Below are 22,797 nucleotides of genomic sequence, written 5' to 3'. Positions count from 1 at the left end.
GGCCAGGGCCCAAGGCACACCCCCGAGGGGTGACCCCGGGGGAGTGCCTAGTTGATGTGCATCAGCAGGGCTCCCCCTGCTGGTGTTAACCCTTCCCAGCCTCTCAGGCAGACAGTCTGAAGCTGGATAGTTGATTAGGACCAATGCCTAAGCCAATACCGCTCATCACCTGTAACCAATAAAGTTGTGGCCAGTTTTAGCCCATTAACCTTAACTATGGTGACTCATGTTTTTATTTATACTGGTGGAAGGCCGGAACTCGCCACGCAACAGACTTGTCCACAGAATACAGAAGTTGGCCAGCCCTCATTTACAATACCAGATTGTCTTCTTTTTACATGCTAGCAGATGAGAGCTGTTTTCTCACTAAATTGCCTGCTACTTTACAGTGGTACATGGTTATTTTTGTAGTTTATAACATCTTGTAATTGACAGCACCTGACTAAAGCTTATTTGTAGTCCCTGCGTCCTTTCTGGCCATAATTTCCTTTCGATAGTGATCAAAGCAAATGGGGTTTTTATATACTATTTCTGTATGTAGGACATCTTGCTTCTTGCTCCCATCACAAATATGGTTTCATTAAAGCTGCATTTACCATGAATTCTCCTTAATTGCCCATATCTTCTAATCACAACTGTTCTTGTTGCAGGGTGTTAGGATTTGTTGCTTTCTCCCTGTAGTCAAAAATGCTGGTATTATTCCATCTGTCTTCATTTCTGTCCTATAGCGTTTTGAAGCTTAGCTGAAATAAATCTACAAAAGGAGGGTTGTGGCTTTTGTTTTTCAAAGGCACTGTTACTTAGAAGGTTGATGTTCCTTTTTTCACAATATTCAAGTGGATAATCATCATTGATTTTTTTTTTTTTTTTACTGGCTGCATACTGGGGTGTTTTGGTATTAAATATGAAAGACTGCTGGCAAATAACAAGAAAGCAATCATGAACTGATAGCACTGGGAAAAGTCAGGAAGAGAGAGGCCAGCAGAATTTATAAGAACTGAATTTCAGTACTATAGCTTTGGGTCAGCATGACAGCTTTAATCCAAGTAAGAAGGACTAATGAGGTAGATATCTTGGGCAAGTTGATCCAGCACCTGAACTGGGCAAAACTGGCAATAGAGGCCTATCAGACGTCAGCCCTGCACAAATTCAAATGTGGAGGCCTCTTCAAAAGAGGAACAGGACCCTCCAGCCAATTTACACAGTGCCCATAATCCTAAGGAGTTATTGCTTTGGACCAGTGGCATAGCATAGGGAGGCCATGGGGTGGTTGCCCCGGGCACAACATTGTTAGGGGTGCAAAATCTCAACACCCGGTGCTGCCTCATGTGAACCAGGAAATGACCTCTCCAGACAATGGAACAACTCTTCTTATCTCTGCGGTTGCAATCTCCTGAGTGACACAGATGCCATTAGGCAGCTGAATACATATGCATTCTCCAGCTGAATACATATGCATTCTCCAGCTGAATACATATGCATTCTCCATCCATTTCCTTCCCCGGGCACTAGCAAGCCACACTATGCCACTGCTTTGAATGTTCCTGTTCCAGAGCTGGGCATCTCCACACTGAGTTCCTGCACAGCTCTCAGACTCACCCACCTCATCTCTCCCAGGACACAGGACTGGAGAGAGGATAGTGAGCCAGGTAGGATCTGCCCTCAAAGTACCCAGCTAGATGCCTGTGAGGCTATTCTGCTTGGATCAGGGCCTGTCTAAAAGCCAATGATGTCTGAATTTCTTCATTGCTTGAAGCAACTTCTCTCCTCCCTGGCCTGGGGAAACGGGCAAAGCCTGAGCAACAGCAGAAAGGATTGGAGATAAGGAGGACAGGATCAGTGTGGAAATATAGTAACCCCACTGAGTGGGTTTTTTTCCTTTCCAGGATGATGACTGGGGCTTACAGAAGAAGGCAGCTATTGGGGCACAAGCTGGATAAGAGTAGCAAATGAAGAGTTAAGGAAGAGATCCACAGTTGCCTCAGGTCCTATCTGTAGTTGGGCTAGAACATGAAATAAAATACAAGGCAGGAGATTCCTTTGAAGGCATTCGTGAGAAACCATCCCAGATTCCTTCAGGTGAGGAATTATGAGTGGCATAATTCCTGATATCACTGTAACAGGACTTCAACGTTGCATGTGAATTTTAAGTGTACCCCTTCCCACTTACTCAGTTTGTAGAGCTTTTCTGTCTTTACTGTTGGAGTATTGTTATTTAAAGAAGGCCAGACTGCACTGATCTTGCAAGCGATAGAAGAGTCCCTCTCATTCATGAAACCAGGGAAAACCCTAAAGTGTTGCAGCTTCTGTAACAATTTCACAAGAGCCCTTATTCATTGTCTGTGTTCTACACTCCATGTGCTTTTGTTACACTACCCATACTGGCATCATCATCATAATCATTATTCAGGTGTCCCTTAGCTTGCCCTTCTTTTGAAAACTCTCGTTTCCATATTTTCATATGACGCAGATAGGTTCTCCTATATAATGACTTTGTGTATGGTTCACTTATAAACAATAACAGAAGGCTGCCTGAACCCAGAACTAGTTTTTAAATGGCCCATGGTTTTCACGAAGAAGTCAAATGTTGGGATTTTGTTCATTTCCCTGGGTATGATTCTCACCTCAAATCTGGGGGAAATCCTTTGTTGCTTAAAATGAATTACTTGTGGGATAAGTTTTCACAGCTCCCATATCTTTCTGCATGAACCTTCTCAGATCTCATTTTTAAGAAATTTCCCCTGACTCTCTAATATCAATTTAATGCTATTACTCCTAGGTATCCCCTAAATTGTTGTTAGATTCCTTGCGGCTACAAAATCCACATCTTGTTTCAGCTTTTAAGGGGTTTCATATGTCATAGTGCAAAGTGTGTTGTTGTTTTTTCTGTCTTGATGGACAAAGTTGGAAAGCAACAAAAAAGCAACCCATAGAATATTATTGACCTGACTTATTATTGTTTGTTTTTATCCAAACTCATGATGAGAGCAGCCAAAATTAAGAAGCATGTTTATTTGTCTTCATATGCAACATTTAAAACTGATACGCATTTTCAAAGTTTTGTCATCTGAAATTGATACTGTACACATTTTCAGTTTTGTACTTTTATGAATGAAATTGTATGCAGAGACCCCATGAAAGAGATCACATGTACCAATTATTGATTCATTTTCATGCACAGTACATATTCATGAGCAGAGGAGCAACCAAGATTATAAATGGTCTGGAATCCAAGCCTTTTGAGGAACAGTTGAAGGAGCTGGGTATATTTAGCCTGGAAAAGAGGAAACGAGAGGAGATATGGTAACCATCTTCAGATCTCTTAAGGGCTGTCACATAGAACATGGAGAAAGCTTGATTTCTCCTGCCTTGGAGGGTAGGGCTTGAACCAATGGCTTCAAGTTACAAGAAAGGAGATTCTGACTAAACACCAGGAGGAAAAATATGTCAGTGAGAGTTGCTCAGCAGTGGAAAAGTCTCCCTTGGAGGATTGTGGACTCTCCTTCCTTGGAGGTTTTTCAGCAGAAGTTGGATGGTCATCTGTCATGGATGCTTTAGCTGAGATTCCTGCATTATAGGGGGTTGGACTAGATGATCCTTGGGGTATCTTCCAACTCTACAATTCTAGAATTCTTAAAACCTTATGATTCTCACAATGAATCTAGCAGTAGAGCTGCATCAGATATTCCTGTCTTTTTGGACTGAAATAATGGGAGTGAACATGTTACCTGTAAACTCTTTGATTATGAACATACACTTTTTAAAAAATGGAGTCATATTTTTCCCCTATATGTTGCTGGTTTGGTGCTCTTTTTTCTCTCCTAGCTATTGATTTCTACTTCCTGGATTAGTCACTTAGATGGGTGGTCCTAGCCAATAAGAATCACATAGTGAATAGAATGGCATCGGCACATAGCCAGTCAGATTTGTCTACTATTTAATGATGTCACTGAAGTTAAATGGATAATTGCATCCAATTAGGAACCATGCTGTGCCTGGATAATATTACTACAACACAAAGTCTACCCGATGATGTCATTGAGAGCAAATCTAGCATACGGTGAGGCTGAGCAAACAGGACAAGGTGAATGAACATGTGCATATTTTTGCAGGCAGTGACAAAAATATAATTGGAAGGAGGGCATTTTTGGCATTCCCAAGCAATGTTCCTGTTAACTAGAAAGTTCTTTTTGGATCAGTCCTACTTAGCACCTTCAGTTCCACACGCTTTTCTGTTTATTTCACACACAAAGAAATTGAATACTCACCTGCCAGTGGTTTCTTTTTGTTTTTAATAGAGCTATTGATTTCTATGGGTTTTTTCCCCTACAGGGTATTTTTTGTGGAACAAGAACTGTGATGAATCAATGTCTGCAAACGTGATTTTTCTGTATCAAGCTATGCACACAATATCAGCTGTTCCACACGCAAGTGACACTCTTGATATTTATCTATTAGAGTGTTGGACATTCAATCCATTTGTTCTCAAAAGACATCTCCAGATCATAATGCATGTGAACGGCAAGTGCTGCTTAATTTCATGATGAATAACTTTACTGTCATCTTGGCAGTCAAAAGAAGTCATATCTCCATATACATATTTGAAACTGCATATTGAAAGAGTGAAACCACTAAATTGAAGTGGAGGAACTGGATTTTTTTAAAAAATGGGTTGAAATGAAATAGACTCCAGGCATATCATCCTGATTCAGCAATCCAGAAGAACAAAATTTAATCATATTCTTGTTCCTTTTCCAGTGGGAGGAAAATCAAAACGGGTTCTGAGCTGGGAGATGGAATCTGCCAAAGAGAAAAGCAAGCTTGCAACTCACTGAATGTACATAAGCTTCACTATCAGAGAGAGAAACCGCCCCACTTCTAGCTGATGGAGGAGCTGGAGCTAATTTAATATGTCTTTTAAAAAATCATTTTCAAGATGAATGGAATGCACTAGTGCTTTGCAAAAGCCTGCAAATGAGGCACAAAGCAAAGGCTAACTACTACCACTTTGGCAGTATTCAGACAACTTCTATATTCAAGTCACCAAGGCAAGTTAAGAAAATCCTTGCTCACCACAGCTCTGTGCCAGGTTCCATGACTTCACATTGCCAAATAAAACTATTTGTCGGAAACCCTGAGAGCCACAGCTAATCAGAGTAGACAAACTTGCGCTAAATGGACCAATAGTCTGACAATCCAGTTCTATACATGTCTAACCAGACGTCAGTCCCACCAAGCTCAGTAGGGATTACTCCCAATTAAGTGCACATAGGTGAAAGTGTCTTAGGCTGCAGTCCTCTCTCTTTTTCAGTCATGATGATCAGCTACACATTTCATACCTCCAAGGTAATTACATGCCAGAAATTATCCTGTTACAGGTTTGTCTGTTTGCTGGCAATTAAAAAGCTTGCATAGGAGAATGTCTATATGACTGAAAGCTCATTTGCATAAACACATTAACTGTAGCTTGATTCTTGACACATTTACCGGGCAAAAATTCTCACTGAGTAGTAAAGAAACAAGTGCTCTCCTTCCCTTCCATCATACAGAGTATCTAATATGTATAAGCCCCAAGGAGAAAAAGCACTAGGGGACTATTTATTGGGCAGCCCTGAGGTTAACCCTCTGGGGTTTTCTATGAGAACCAGCAAACAACTACAAGAATGCTTCATCTCTAACTAGGTAATAAAGCCTGGTACCAACTGCCTAAATCCCATCTTTTCATGATAATACAATTTTGAGTATTCTTTTACAGTCGTACCTCGGGTTACAAACACCTTGGGTTACAATCACTTCGGGTTACAAAGACTCCGCTAACCCAGAAGTAGTACCTCAGGTTAAGAACTTTACCTCAGATTGAGAGCAGAAATTGTGCTGTGGCGGTGCAGTGACAGCGGGAGACCCCATTAGCTAAAGTGGTGCTTCAGGTTAAGAATGGTTTCAGGTTAAGAACAAACCTCCGGAACGAATTAAGTTTGTAATCAGAGGTACCACTGTATGAGGGTTTCCAAATATTATGCCTCCACCTACTAATCTCTCATGTGCAAATTCAAAAGAAGGCATGTGAAATTGTTAGTTCCCTTAAGCAGCAGGAAAACCAGAACAAAAAGATGTAAAGGACTGAAAGAAGAAAGAAAACAGCAGCTTTGGAAAGTTTGGTCCATTGTTTAAATGCTGTTAGAGGATGTATGCCAAAACGTACAGTTAAGAAAAGCTCTTACGAAACAAAATCCATTTGCTTTGATTTCCTTACAAGTTAATCAATAACCTGTTTAGGTTTTGTGCCCGCCTTATAATACTTGTCAAAATGGAATAATCTATTCTGCCTTCCTCAAATACTTTGGATATCTTTATAACAATGTTGAAGATGAGAAAGATATGTATTGCAAGAGAAGGTTATGGCAAGACAAACTGGAATCAGGAGAGAATGGATCATCCCTGGGGAGCGGGTGAGTAGACAGACAGTGTGGTAAATACTTTGTGGCAAACTGACTCCAGCTATTGGGACAAATTGCCTTGAAATATCTGTTGTCTTCCACTGTGGCAAATCTCAAATGGGAGAGATTATGGGAATTTAAGATTGAGACTACAGATACCCTGCTGTAAAAGTGCAAGCAATGCTTGGTTTATGGCAGATAATCATGAGGTGAGCTGCCTCAGGCTTGAATTGAAATGCTAAGCTAAGATGGACTTGATATGGAACATTACTGCACCAGTTCATTTTGAAGCCATATTGATCCAAACCAGGTGTGTTGCACTCTCAATGGTGTCCCTACCTCTAAGTGCACACCCACTGGGGCTACCCAATCCCCTTTCAAGCCCTCCCTGGTGCCTTTCCTCATAACTTACCTGCAACAGCTGCAAGACAAATGACTGTGGTGGCTTTACTGCAACAACTATTTCCCCAGCGCCAGGCTACCCAGGGGGTTGAATCTCCCAGAACTTTTCTTGTGTGAATCCAGGAGGCCCGAAAAACAGCAGTTCCCAGAGATCCTGGGATACGAGATGCAGCTGGCTGCTGAATACCAAGATTTCTGGGAAATGTAATATTTTAGTATTCCTGGGTCTTTGCTCAGAACCCAGAATCTCTGGGAAGCCACATTTCCTAGGAGTCTTGCTACTCACAATGTGACTCTGGTGTCTAATGAAAATTGTACTTTCAACCGTTTTCATTGTTTAGGCGCCCAACCACCATGGTTGTCCCCACCATGAGTGCTCCCATCTATATAGATTTCTGCATCTGATCTCCAGGAAGGACTGGGAGATACCCCAGCTGAAACCTTAGAAAGCCACTGCCACACATTGTGGCTTAAATGAGATAATGGACCAATAATCTGACTTGGAACATGACTTGGAACTATGTTCCTATGCTTGCAAGTGCTGTTCCTCCAAAGGAACTCTTTCTTTCTTTTTTCCTTTCTCCTCCTGTGACGAGGCTGCATTTTAATGTTTTAATGTTGTATTTTATTCTTGTTTTTTTAAGTTGTATTTCAATCAACTTGTTTTTATTATTGGTTGTTAGCCACTCTGAGCCCGGTCTTGGCTGGGGAAGGCGGGGTATAAATAAAACTACTACTTCTTCTTCTTCTTCTTCTTCTTCTTCTTCTTCTTCTTCTCATCATCATCCCTGGCATAGCATGCTGAGCTCACCATCTGGGCAGACATTCTTTCTCAGATCCAGCCACAACAGCAACTGGGCTGGTCAGAACACATGTACAAAGCAGTGGTGATAGGGGTTAGGTTTTCCCCACAAGGGTTCTGGCCAAAACATGACATTTCCACATGCATACATCATTGTTAGGAGGTGGGCGTCCAACCAGACAGATGCTTTCCCCAACCCCTGTAGCCACATTGCCAAGGTCACGCATGCATACAGATACACTCTCATGTAAACATTGAGCACAAGACATTTAGTATCAAGGGGAAAGCTTGTTACACTCAGCAGAAAAGAGATGTTCAGGAGACTCTCATTTACACATCCCTACACTGACAAAAAAAAATATGTTCCTGATTGTTGTTTGCATCATGGTCTTCCTTGCCAGTGCACTTGCCGTGAATTTTCAGCTGTTTTTATTTATCTGTAGAAGGCGAGCATTAAAATGGGAATAATTTACATGCATTTCATCTCACATTTGAATCTGAAATATAATGAAAGTTGGGAAGTCATAGAATTCTCAGCAAGACACACAACGAGCTCTTAAGCTTTAGTTATGGAAAGCAATTCATGTAGGACATCGAAATGCTCAGTTTTGTTTTGTTTTTAAAAATAAAAAACCAAAAACCCAACCCACATACTTTCAGCGTCAGTGAAGAAGAGCTTTTATACCAGAAAGCAGGCAAGGTCAGGTGTACTATTCCTCTTATTATGCAAGTTTTGAAGGTGAAAGAAGACCTCCCACGTTGATAAATTGGCTGTTTAGAACTTTGTAAGAGAAGTGACAAAACCTTTCAAAAGTTTAGGGAGAATATAATGTGTGACTCAGTGGAGAACAACAGGTCTGGTTTATCTGTTCACTTCAAGAATGGGGTACCTGTGGCCTCCAATTCCCATAATCTCTGACCATTGGCCATGGTCTGGGAGGGGCTGATGGAAGTTATAATCCAACAATGTCTGGTTTGGGACCACAGGTTCCATGGAAGGAAGGTGGTATGGTACTAATAAGCTGCTAGCATGCAAATTACACCTCCAGAAAGTTGTATCTGATTTTTGCCAGTCCTGACTGCAAAACAGCTGTCCAGAAGTTGTAAAAAGGGTGTCTGAAGTAATATTTGCAGTCTGCAAATATGAATTACCTTGCTTCTCAGAGTATACAGCTCCACTCCATCAGTGTCCAGAGCAAAGGAAGTAATAGGTCAAGGTAAAGGGACCCCTGACCATTAGGTCCAGTCATGACCGACTCTGGGGTTGCAGCGCTCATCTTGCTTTATTGGCCGAGGCAGCCGGCGTACAGCTTCCGGGTCATGTGGCCAGCATGACTAAGCTGCTTCTGGTGAACCATAGCAGCGCATTGAAATGCTGTTTACCTTCCCGCTGGAGCAGTACCTGTTTATCTACTTGCACTTTGATGTGCTTTCGAACTGCTAGGTTGGCAGGAGCAGGGACCGAGCAACGGGAGCTCACCCCGTCACAGGGATTCAAACCGCCGAATTTCTGATCGGCAAGTCCTAGGCTCAGTGGTTTAACATACAGCACCAATACCACTCTATTCTGCCTTGCTCAGACCACACCTGAAATACTGTGTCCAATTCTGGGCACCACAATTTAAGAAGGATGTTGATAAGCTGGAACATGTATGATATGAATGACATGATATGAAGATACATACAGAGAAAAGATTGATAGAAGAGGTCTGTGTGAGAGGCAGAGTAGAGTGGTTTTTCTCAGGGTGTAGGGCAGAAAAAGATGGGAGTGGTCCCAGGTGGGAGCTGGCAAAATGTGGATCTTTGTTTGTGAACTGAAGATTAAGATAATAGGTTGACAGAATATAAAATTTTGTGTTTGGGTGTGTTTCTTTTTTTCTTTGTTTTTCCTCTCCATTTTCTTTTCTTTATTAGTATTTTGTTCTCTTTAGACATTAGCTTTGTTTGGTTTTGATTGTATTATATGTTGAAAACCTTTTTAAAAAATTGGGTAGTGTTGTTGTTGTTGTTTTTGTTTAAAAAAGGATGAACAGAGAGGAAGGGGGGGGACTTCATTGTGACTGACAGGACCAGCTATTTACCTGACCTTTCCCATTCTAGTCCTCTGGGGGAGAAAAGTGAACCCCTCTTCTCTTCTCCTTATCAACTTTTAGCATGCTTCTTTAACAAAAATCTGTTTTCAAGGGTGCCCAGCACACACAAAAACACTTAGACCAATTTGCCCACAATCTGACAAATTTGATCCACTCTGTAGGGGCTAGAATGCCTGTACATTCATCCACTTCTGTCAAGGCGGCGGGGGGGGGGGGCGGCTTAGAGTTTGTTTTTGTTTCCCAATAGTGAAGTAGACTCAGCCTCAGGCTTGAAGCCAAAGTGCTTTCATCCAAGGTGGGTGGTTTTCCGAATCTTTCAAACCAAAGTCCAAACCGAATCTTCTGATCTGGGCAAACCTCTAGTTCTTGGTGTTAAAAAAGGACCTGAGAAGTATAAAGCAAAACTGTGGTTTGTGTTTGGGAATGGATCAAGCTGTGTATTGATAAAATAAGGTGGGGGGGTGGAAATGATGTGGTCTCGAGAAAGAATGAAGAATGCCAGGATGGCATGTGTTTAGAATATCGATATACAGAAGAAGTGTGAGAAGAATGAGCAATGAAAACAGTTGGTGACTGTCTGCAAAAATGACATCTAAGTGTTCACAACTGTTGTATGAGAGAAAGAAGTGTTACAGACCAAATGACAAGCCAATTGCTGAGACAGGGCAAAAATATAGCAATGATAAGTGATAGTGATATAAGACAATTCTCCATAGGGAGGAATAAAAATGGGGACAGAGATGAGCATTTTAAAAGAAATAAAGACAAAAATATTGTACACTGAAGGAAAGAAATAAAATAAAACAGAAAAATATACATAAAGCATCCAAAATTTTGAGAGGACAAAAATATGCAGTTTTCCTCTCAGAATTCAATTCAAATCGATATATTTCTATTTAGTTTCCTTCTAGTTAATTTATGTTTCTTTTACCTGGAAATGCAAGTAAAATAATAGGGAGAGCTGAAATATAAATATATGAATTATAATTTTTTTAAAATGCTGACAGCAGTGTTTGCAGCAAAGAAAAAGGAAACTTGCCAGTGTTGGAGGTTAATAGACTCAATAAGCACAAAAAGGAACTCACACTCATTCAGAAGGGTAATCTATTAAACAAAAGCAGTGATAAGAAAAAATATTTTGAATCTAAGTTCAAGTTCCCACTGCTAATACTGATAATAGACCAATAAAGTCTGACCTATAGGTGGGGAAGGGGGAAATGGAGGAACTGCGGGGAGAACCTCTTGAATATTTCTAAAATAGAAAAATGGGAGTATGTTGTAAGTCAGACAAAAACAAAATCCACTATAGACTGTTCATAAAGCAAAGTTAACTGATCCAGAAGGAAGCATTGCATAAATATAGCATGAAAAGAGATGAGGGAAAACTATAAGCAGTTCTGCAAAGCAATGCCAAAGTAGGTCTCACACACACAAAAAAAAGGAGAGAGCAGAAGGACATTTTTGAGGAGAAAATAACACCAAATGTACTTCAAGTTAAGATACTAGGCATTAATAACACCCCAAGCAAAGTGACATAAAGGGGTATGGGAATATATATATATAAACAAAGGTGAAGGGCTTGAAGGAATGTTTCCAAAATAGAGCAAAGAAAAACTTTTGTCACATAGACGATAAAGATGAATAGCTTTATACAATGGACTGAGGGCAGCTGAGGGAGTTAGGATGGCATATATAAATAAATCAGAGCTATAAGGAAGCACATCTAAGGTATGTATATGTACATATATGAATAAGCAGAATACAATAGAGGAAGCTTATAAAAGAAAGAGAAAATGTTTTCTTTACAAGAACAGCAGGACAGATGCGTATTTATTACATAAATACCAGAAACAATATCTAGGGCAATATTCAGCATTAGTTATAATCTGAGTAGGAACCTCTCCCCACGAATAAACAGAAACCTATAGAAAACAGCAGTGTCAGAGTTATAATTAAACATGTCTTTGAGGTGTTGAAGACAAGCAAGCAAACAAACAAAACCAGAATTTTTCAGAGTGCACAAACACATGGTGAATTTTCAGAGAGGCATTTATTTACAAGTGCGTGTCACTATTGCTCAGGCAAATATTTGCGGGGTGAGAAAAATAGGGACCACTGTAGGAAAAAAAGTGGTTCTTATGATTGCCAACCAACTGGAAAATTACGAGCGAGCCCCTTGGGGGTTCTCCCCCTCCACCACTACCCATGCTGGGTAAAAAAGATGTGGAAGTCAATTATCCTACTGTCTTAGGGTTTTTTGTTTTTATCTTAAACATTTCACACATGCATATAGAACATGCACACTACGGCCCCATTTGCACTACACACTTAAAGTTGGATTGATACAGGAACAGGGTGTTGCCATTGGTTAGACTGACAATGCAACCAAAGAGCGAAGCAGACTTAAACATGTATCCCAAAGCTTAACTAGCAGCCTAATGAAGACAGGAGGTATTGTAACACTCGACAAATGGGAATATTAGCACATGATGTCAGACCCTCCAAAAGTCTCGATTTTCTATGGGCTCTCCTGGATTTACAGAACCCTCACAGTTTCTGATTTGATCCTGGAATGTCCTGATTTTTCTTAGGACATCCCTAATTTCATTTGTGTTCTTGAAGCTACCAGGATGCGTTTGACCAAACTGCAGGAGGCAGTGGAAGACAGGAGTGCCTGGTGTGCTCTGGTCCATGGGGTCATGAAGAATTGGACATGACTAAACAACTAAACAACAACAACATTTTCATTGGAGAAATGTTGGGATGTTCCAATTTGCATGGTAGAAATGTTGGAGGTTATGGTATGCTCTGGTCCATGGGATCATGAAGAGTCAGACACGACTAAACAACAACAACACTTTTGTCAGGGAACTGACATCGGAGCCAGGAGTGGAGGCAGAGCTCCCAAGCGATGCCGGAGAAGGGGCAAGCAGGGAGAGAGGGAACTCATCAGCTGGGGAAGGAAATCAGCGTAACACCAGGGATAAAGGGGGGCGATTGGGGGAATCAGAGAGGGGTCTCCAGGACTCTTCGCTGGAGACCAGCGGGGAGAGGACTGGTCCTCCTCTGCCCACACCCACCCTGCGCAGAAGACTTCCGTGCAGGGAAAGTAGGTGTAGACTTGGCGTCAAAGAGCTTTTGTGCTGGAAGAAGTTTAAGAAACGCCCACTGACGGATTCTGCTAGCGACTGAACAGCCATGAAGTGAAGGGCTGTCCAGTCAGGAAAGGTTTAACCAGGCTAACTAGCCAGGCATGGTAGCAACTTACGCACGAGCAACCCCCATACATTCATTACAACTTTCATTGGAGAAATGTTGGGATGTTCCAATTTGCATGGTAGAAATGTTGGAGGTTATGGTAGGACGTCCCTGTTTTCATCAGAGAAATGTTGAAGAGCCTGGAATAAGAAATCCTTATTTTCATCACTGAAATGTTGGAGGATATGGTGGGTGACAGGGAATGGTATGAAGCAGAGGAGGGGGGAATGCAGTCTCAGATAGATCAGCTTCCCTCAGAAGAGGAGCTGGAGGGGAAAGATTCGCCCTCCTCATTTCCAGAGGTCACAGCAGACACAGACACTTCTTCTTTTTCTTTTTCTTCTTTTCTTGTTTTGTGATCTCTCATAGCCGAGTAAGATTGTCTTCCAGAAACACAGTTTTAACAATGAGTCCGTAAGTGACTGTGGAGGCCAGTTCTGGACCCACACGTCCTTCCACAGTGGGGACATTTGTTCCCGGGCAGGAGTTGATCACGGTGTGGATTTGCCAAGTGTGCCTTCCTCTTAGCACGTTTCCCCCTTGCGTTCTGAGTTCAAGTGTCTTCAAAGTCCATTACACCTTTGGTAAAGGCTGTTCTCCAATTGGAGCGCTCGCAGGCCAGTGTTTCCCAGTTGTCGGTTGTTTATACTACATTTTTTCAAAATTTGCGTTGAGACAGTCTTTAAACCTCTTTTGTTGACCACCAGCACTACTCTTTACATTTTTAAGTTCAGAATAGAGAAGTTGCTTTGGAAGACGATCATCGGGCATCTGCACAACATGACCAGTCCAATGAAGTTGATGTTAAAGAATCATTGCACAGAGCAGATTAGACAGGAGTTACCTAGCTACAAGATAATGGCAAGAGAAACAGAAGGGAGGGGACAGATAGCAGAGACGCCATTAGAGAGTGGGGCCCCCCTTCCTCCTCATTAACTAGGAGGTCCGACTGTATTAGCGAACACAGGACACAGAGAGGAGGAGGGACTTCCTGTTGGTGCCTAGTGTGCTGTGGAAGACGGAAGGGGGAAGAATTAAAGTAGCCAACTGCTCTCTTTGTGGAGGGGTGTGGATTTTTGCTTGCAACTGATGCCTGAATAAAAAGGACTAGAAAATGTAAACTGCTCATTAATTCTTATCTGTGAAGCTACCGAAGGGGGAGGCAGACTCACCACGCATGGCAGTGGGACGTCCCTATTTTCATCAGATAAGTGTTGGAGGATTTGTAATGTTGTACTGACAACATTTAGAAATGTTGTACATTTCAGGCAGGACAATCCAATGGATCCATTCAGTTTACAGTTCATCACCATTTCTTAATTCTTAACCAGACCTGCTAATGTTCCTTTTTACAAGAAGTAACAACTACCAGGGTGTGGGTGTGCAGTATGCAGGTTTCACTCTTGTACACACTTACTTGAGAATAAGCCCCAGCAAATTCAATAGGGCTGAGTAGACATGTATAGGATTGCATTGTTAGGTGTTATTAGCCATGGTAAACTGGTGCCTATGGAAAATGTTGGAGGTGAAATTGGAATTGAATTAAAATTTATGAGTATGCACACGATATTGGTAGTGGAGCAAATGAAAGGGTAGAAGAAGAAATTATTATAAATACCAAAGTGTCTTGGATTAAGAGTTAGTAAAGAAAAACAAAAGCATGAGGATGTAAATCAAATTCCGTGAGTGCAAATATCTTGGGTCTCTTCTAACTGAGTGTAATAAAAAGAATACAGAAATAAAAGCTCATTTACAAGGCAGTAATCAATCCTATTATGCCCTGCAGATATTTTTTGCCATTAAAAATTCTTAACAAGGAGAATAAAACTGCAATCTATTTTGCTAGTATTTTGCCAGCACTTGTTTGGCAGAAAAATGTTGGACAACAGCACGGAAACAGAGTGGATTCACTGAGAATTGAAAATTTGTGATATTCACATTTGATTAAAAAGAGGGGGGTTTTATTCAATATTTTCCAACTGCTTCGCATGATTTCCCAGCAAATAGTGACATGAATCCTCCAGACCCCTGGACTTCCCCTCCTCAAATTTCATTAGGATCACAAATTACAAGCTCCCTCCAAAAACATTTCTCCAAAATTCACAATGTATGGGTGTGGGCCATGGTCAGGCGCAACACTTTTCGTTTGGGTTGTCTCCCAGGGAATGCCATGATGGAGCTACTGCTCTACCACAAGTGAGCCATGTCAAAGCTGCACAAAGCCACCTTCTTTTTGAGACATGAGGGTGTGCCTCATACCCACAATACCCTGTACGCAACCCCTCTGGTATATGCATGTTCTCACAGTACCATTTGGGTAGCATGGCTTAAACAACAGTGTGGCATGCCTGTGTTCATATATCCTTGTAGGAATGAAAATCACGGGAGACGAGTAGTAGGTGTCATGTGAGAGGCGTCTGCCGGGGAAGCCCCGGGAACTCTCTTTTATTGAATATTACAAACATTGCCACAGGTGTGGTTGTGGCTGATTGGTTGATACAAACACAAAGAAACTCATTGCCTATTGGTTAATGCAAATGCAAGGCGGGAATTACATGTGAGGGGTGGGAATTACATGTGAACATTAATCACTGGTAGATTAAAGGCTGGGAAACGAGGTTGGGACTAGACAAGCATGAAACCTCCTAACTAAAGATTAATATGGCATGAAACAATTACTAATGATTGATCATAACATGAAAGAATACAATAATCAAGTTCTATAGATGTGGTCAGCTATGCATGGAGTACAAGTCACCATGAACTTTAGGTGAACGGAGCGATGAGGGAATGTCTTGGTATTTGGAGCAAGTTCGTACAGTGTGTGCAGAAACAGAGAGAAGATTATAAGCGAGACTTCCCAGAATGCAAGAGAAAAGAAGCAATACTTCCCATAGCAAGACTTCCCATAAGGCCACAGTTATGTGTAGAAAGAGATGCAATGCTTCCCTATAATGCAACAGTTATGTGCAGAGGGAAAACATATGTGCAGAGGGAAAACATATGTGCAGAAGGAAAACTTCCCTTTATATCCTGATGCCTTAAATTTGGATTGGGTGCCGAAATACAGAACAAGAACGAGAGCCAATAAGTCCAATGGCATTAGTGGCAGTAATCTCTAGATCATGAGTGGAGAATCCTTGGGCCTCATTATGTTGCTGACCTACAACTCCCATCATCCCTAGCAAGCATGGCCAATAGCCAGGGATGATGGGGGTTGTAGTTCAACAACTTATCCAAATGTCCATGAACTACTACGATAAGAAGCCATCATTTGAGCAGGTACTTATGTACCTGTTATACACATTGACGGTATGTACAACTTCTGGATTTTTCAATACTTAATAATATTTGTGTACCATATTTTTCAGTAACGATACTGCAGATATCTTATTCATTATTATTGTACCTTGGATACTGAATTTTGTATTACCATGCATTCATATTTATATTGTGTAGATCTAATATCAGCTGAGGAAGCCTTTCAGGGTGAAACAGGGGAGATATCCGGAAACCTTGTTCTGCCCGAGTTAACAGTTTGCACCAGCTTGCCTGAGTCAGCAGTCTCTGCCCAGGTTAGCAGCCTGCACCAGCCAGCTTGTGCCAGCAGTCTACATCAGCTGTGTTGTTCTTGATCCCTTGGGGACTTTTCTATTCTTAACTAAGGAACTTACAAGGAGAAGTGGTAAGAATGTATTAAGTGGTAAGAATAAATGTATTAATATTGCAATTAGCCCCATAGGTTATACACCGTACATATGAACTGTATGTGTTGCACATACTGGACTAGACCTTTACGATAGGAAATAACCCAAAAACCTTTCGCAGTTATTATCATTCAGCCTGTCACGCTTTGTGTATTGTGTGAACTACAACTCCCATCATCCCTAGCAAGCATGGCCAATAGCCAGGGATGATGGGGGTTGTAGTTCAACAACTTATCCAAATGTCCATGAACTACTACGATATGTAATAAAGAAGCCATCATTTGAGCAGTTGCTCGTGACTGCACATGACTGAGTTGCTCAATACGCCAGTGTCACAGTCATGTTGAAGTCAGTGTGCAAGCAGTTGCTTATGTATAAGTTTTTTCACTGAGGGCCATCACGGGAATGCACAGACCTCTGGAAGCAGATATGCAAAGTCCTCAGTGGTAGGGCCTGTCCGCGAGTGCAGCTCTGCTCCCCAGTGATTGTTGAGATTCCCATTCCACCTTAAGGAGCAGACATGGAACTGTTGCATGTCACATGTCTGTTTACATTCCAGCACAGCTTGCTGGGAACTTCAGTTGTGTGTATAGGTTTTGCTTTTCCCTGTCTCTCTGAGAAGAAGAAGAGAGAGGATGACATGTTTCTTTGTCCTGATTTATGATTAATAAATATGTAGTCGTAGTATGCATTCACAAGCCTCATGCCTATTCTGTGTGCGCAGTTGGATCTGCTGATAGTGTGCCCTGGCTTTGAAGCCTGGGTCACTGATTTGCGTCAGAGCAGAGGCCTCTGCTTGCATATCCTTCAGGATGCGAATGCAGCAAACCCAGAAGTATTTTTCTGAGTTTCGCCATGCGTGCATACGCAGAAGCGCTCTACCTTGCCGCGCACATGCGCAGAACAGGCAACTGTGGTTGCTAATTCCTCAGGATCCAACTGGAGCTCCAGAATGGATCTCGTGTGCAACCAGGGGTACCACTGTATCAGGAAGCAAGGACTGTTGTTCATGAAGACCAAGTATTGGGTTGATGTCATTAAACTCTGAATATGCACTAACGGTGCCAATTGTTTTGGATGTTTACACCCATGGCATGAAAATGAGGGTGATATCTGTTTACAGACCAAAGGCACTCAGTTAGTTGGCCTTGAGACTTATTGGTAAATATCAGAAATGCTTCTGCCATTATACTTTGTTTTAGAGCGGACATTTATGGCTGGCTCACAGTAAATGTTGATGTTGTGTTGATATTTGGCATTGTTAGCTATTCTGCCCTGAAAGCCATGTTTGAGTAAAGGCAAGGGTTAGAGATTCTTTTATTAAATGAAAATGATTAAAACAATATTTTCAGGAGTTATCCCTTTTTTTCATAAATAGCCACAGACCAAAATTTGAGATTCCAGAAGTTTTGTGGCTCTAATTTTCAGGCACATGTGCATAGGATGTGCTTTAAGTTTACTTTTTCAGTTGGGAAAATAGGAAATTTCCTTAATACATGGATTACAAAATTGCACACAAGGGGTGGTTTGAAGGCACATGAGGCAGCCACCTTGCTGAACCCAAGTATGGATGGTTACAACTGAAATGATCAAGGGGGTGGCACAACCCCCCATGAGAAAAGGTTGCTGCATTTGGGACTCTTAAGTGTTTAAGTGTGTGAGGTCCTGTGTGAGTGTCTGGAAGCGGTTGGAGGATGGATGGCGGCTAAGAGATTGAGGTTGAATCCTGACAAGACAGAAGTACTGTTTTTGGGGGACAGGAGGTGGGCAGGTGTGGAGGATTCCCTGGTCCTGAATGGGGTAACTGTGCCCCTGAAGGACCAGGTGCGCAGCCTGGGAGTCATTTTGGACTCACAGCTGTCCATGGAGGCACAGGTCAAATCTGTATCCAGGGCAGCTGTTTACCAGCTCCATCTGGTACGTAGGCTGAGACCCTATCTGCCTGCGGACTGTCTCGCCAGAGTGGTGCATGCTCTGGTTATCTCCTGCTTGGACTACTGCAATGCGCTCTACGTGGGGCTACCTTTGAAGGTGACCCGGAAACTACAACTAATCCAGAATGCGGCAGCTAGACTGGTGATTGGGAGTGGCCGCCGAGACCATATAACACCGGTCTTGAAAGACCTACATTGGCTCCCAGTACGTTTCCGAGCACAATTCAAAGTGTTGGTGCTAACCTTTAAAGCCCTAAATGGCCTCGGTCCAGTATATCTGAAGGAGCATCTCCTCCCCCATCGTTCTGCCCGGACACTGAGGTCCAGCTCCGAGGGCCTTCTGGCGGTTCCCTCACTGCGAGAGGCCAAGTTACAGGCAACCAGGCAGAGGGCCTTCTCGGTAGTGGCGCCCACCCTGTGGAATGCCCTCCCATCAGATGTCAAAGCGATAAACAACTACCTGACATTCAGAAGACATCTGAAGGCAGCCCTGTTCAGGGAAGTTTTTAATATGTGACATTTTAGTGTATTTTTCATCTCTGTTGGAAGCCGCCCAGAGTGGCTGGGGAAACCCAGCCAGATGGGCGGGGTACAAATAATCAATTATTATTATTATTATTATTATTATTATTATTATTATTATTATTTAAGACTCTGTAGTGGTTAAGAGCAGTAGTCTCGTAATCTGGTAAACTGGGTTCGCGCCTCCGCTCCTCCACATGCAGCTGCTGGGTGACCTTGGGCTATTCACACTTCTCTGAAGCCTCTCAGCCCCACTCACCTCACAGAGTGTTTGTTGTGGGGGAGGAAGGGAAAGGAGAATGTTAGCCGCTTTGAGACTCCTTCGGGTAGTGATAAAGCAGGATATCAAATCCAAACTCTTCTTCTTTAATTTAGAGAAAATGTAACAGGTGACATGAAAGAAGCCTATAAAATATGGCACATTGTGGAGCATAGGAGCCAACGCCTAAGGGCCGATGCCTCTTCAGCCCCCCACCCCGCAATAATACGTTTGAGGGGGTCAGCCTCAAATGGCATTACCAATCAAATGGTACACATGTGCTGCATCTTGTGTTTGATTATGCAGGACAGAACATACCCCCTCTCATTTTATTCAAGTTGGTAACCCTGGCATGGAGAAAATAGATAGAGAAAAGTATTATTTTTTTTTCAATCTTCAGTTCTTATACATTTCCACATCCGTTTGCCTTTTTTTCAATAAAAAAGGCCCACATGAAAATTCATCAGCATTCATCAGAATTTTTCTTCCTATACATGTCTGTGTGCCTAATAATAATAATAATAATTTATTTATATCCCGTCCATCTGGCTGGGTTTCCCCAGCCACTCTAGGTGGCTTCCAACAAAATATTAAAATACAATAACCTGTTAAATATTAAAAGCTTCCCTAAACAGGGCTGCCTTCAGATGTCTAATATACTGTCTGCCAAAGAATTTATCCAATGTAATGCATTTTATATATGCATTGTTGTGAGTACTTCACCTCTGTACATTGATTTTTCTGCACACTGCTTGGCTGGAGAACTTCAGTGAAAAATTCAGAGAAGTGTGAATGTCAAAGGGCAGCCATGTTTCACTTGTATTCTTTTAAAAAGTGTGACTTGGGTAGGTTCACCTTTAGAATGCAAATTGAATCAAATTTCCCCCTCAGCCCTGTCAGTGAAGCATGGTGCTTCTCCTTTCAGGATGTCTGGTGCTTTGCAGTATTTTGGTCATTTTAAAAGTAGGTTGTTTAAAAAAGAAGAAGTCTCACTTTGAAGTTCAAGTAACTGAACTTAGAAATGCTTTAGGCTTCATTCTTTTCATGCTTCAAAAAACAGAATTTAGAAGATTTGTGAAAGGCATGTCACTCTCCTAAGATATTTAAGTTAAAAAAATTAGAAAGAAAGTGCCGTTTCATTTGTTACACCACCATATCAAGGTAAATCAACATTTCATATTCTAAATACTTTTTTGACTATTCCATTATAACTCTTTAGTTGCTGGGATATAGAAGAGAGCTTAGCAAAATGATCTGGGAAGAGCTCACTCTTTACATTGCAACAATTCTCAAGAGTACTGAGAGTACACATAATAACCACATATTTCTGGAACAATCTGAGGGGGGGAAAACTTTTGCTTTCTCCTTGCTTGCAAAAGAAAATAAAACAGCAAAAAGAAAAGCAAGGGTTGTGGTATACAGAGCATTTCAATTATTGCAGAAAATACGTTTTTGTGACAGAACCTGCACAAATAAATAGAGAAGCCTTTAGAATAATGGCAGTCACTAAATAAGAAACAGTACAATGGAATGAAGTCGAGAAGGCAATGTCCATCAAAGGCACTCTCTTTTGGGGACTTTTATGGTAGTGCTGGAAGAAAAGGCCCCCCCTCCAATATGTGTCTAGTATTTGTGCAATTGCTATTGTTGATTAAAAAAAAAGCCATTGCAAAATCTTTTGTGTTCATAATTGACTCCCTCAGGTGCTTTTTTATCCATTTTGTCCTTTGTCTGTTTTCATTTGTGTCATGCTGAACAGAGACATAATATGATATGGCTTTCTGACCGTAGAGTAGCATCAGACAGTCACGGCTGACTCATATGCTTGTTCTGAGGCGCTGAAGCTCTCACACCCAGTTTTCCCCTGAGAGAAAAATGCTAGTTTTGTGGAAGTTTTCTCTCCTGTTGAAACTTTAGCCCTTTTCGGACGAATGCTCATGTGACAAACTCCTCCCTCTCTCTGCGTATGCTTGTTTTGAAGCAAGCCAAAGACGTAAGCACACACAGTCTCTTGTCATGTGCCGCAGCTCAATGGTAGAGCATCTGCAGAAAATGCAATATTCTTTATTGATTTTCATTTACATACTCCACATACACATATTGTATTACATTTTACATTTACCGTATTTTTTGTCACCTTTCTCCCTCCAAAAATGAAGGGGAAATGTGTGTGCGTCCTATGGGGCGAATGCAGGCTTTCGCTGAAGCCTGGAGAGCGAGAGGGGTTGCTGCGCACCGACCCCTCTCGCTCTCCAGGCTTTGGGCAGATATCTGCAAGCCTGGGGAGCCTAGCAGGAAGTCGCGCGGGCTTCCAAGGCTTGCGGACAGCAGCCTGCAGCCCAAAACCCAGGGAGCGCAGCGGAGCGTGCCCTAGGCTTTGGGGAGATATCCGCAAGCCTAGGGAGCCCGGCGGGAGTTCCCACTGGGCTCCCTAGGCTTGTGGATAGCAGCCTGTTCTGAGGGCTGGGGTCCATGCCTGGGGGGGAAATAATTTTTTTTTCTTTATTCCCCCCCAAAAAAACAACAACTAGGTGCGCCCTATGCGCTGGTGTGCCCTATAGGGTGAAAAATACGGTACATTTGCTCCTAAGAGCCGACTTCCTTCCTTCCTTCTTCTGGCTTTTTATATCACATCTATATTTTTCACATTGTTTTCATCCACTTTGTATATTATTGTTCTTCTTTCATATTTGTCTATAGCCAAATAAATCCTCCTCTATATGCAATTCTTATTGTCTGACTGTATTCATTTACAACTACCATTGGTTAGATTAATCACATTATACATTTTACTTTTTATTATTTTCTTTATCCAGAAATTTTCTTTGTATTTCACATTATGAGGTTTATTTCAGTTCTAATAGCGAAACCAAGAGAACAGAAAATCCAAGTTTCAATGCCAAGCACCGCCTTGTCTAAAATCCTAGAGAGTCCCTGCCAGTCAGGGACAATACTGAGCTAAATGGATCAACGGTCCAATTTAGTAGAACACAGGTTCCTGTGTTCCTCAATGAACATGTATCGGTCAAAGACAGGGACAGCCACCAAGATGCCTCCCACCAGCCAAGGCATGTTCCTTCTACAATGGAACAAATGTCCAAAAGTCCATTTTCCCCCTTGCAGGAGTGAACTCTCCACTTGGGAATTTTCTTCTGACTACCATGCCTTTCTGTTGTCTTTGTCCATGGAGTTTTCTTGGCAGGGATACTGGAGTGGCTTGCCGGTTCCTGCTCCAGGTGGTTCACGTTTGGTCAAAACTCTCCACTATGACCTATTCATCTTGGGTGCCCTGCTTGGCATAGTTCATAGCTTCTCTGAGTTATTCAAGCCCCTTTGCCACGGCAAGGCAGTGATCCATGAAGGGGTTTTCCCAGTAGTGATGT

The sequence above is a fragment of the Podarcis gaigeae genome (genome assembly GCF_964106915.1).
Source record: "Podarcis gaigeae genome assembly, chromosome: 10".
Classification (NCBI taxonomy): Eukaryota; Metazoa; Chordata; class Lepidosauria; order Squamata; family Lacertidae; genus Podarcis; species Podarcis gaigeae.
Note: the sequence above shows the minus strand (reverse complement) of the source record.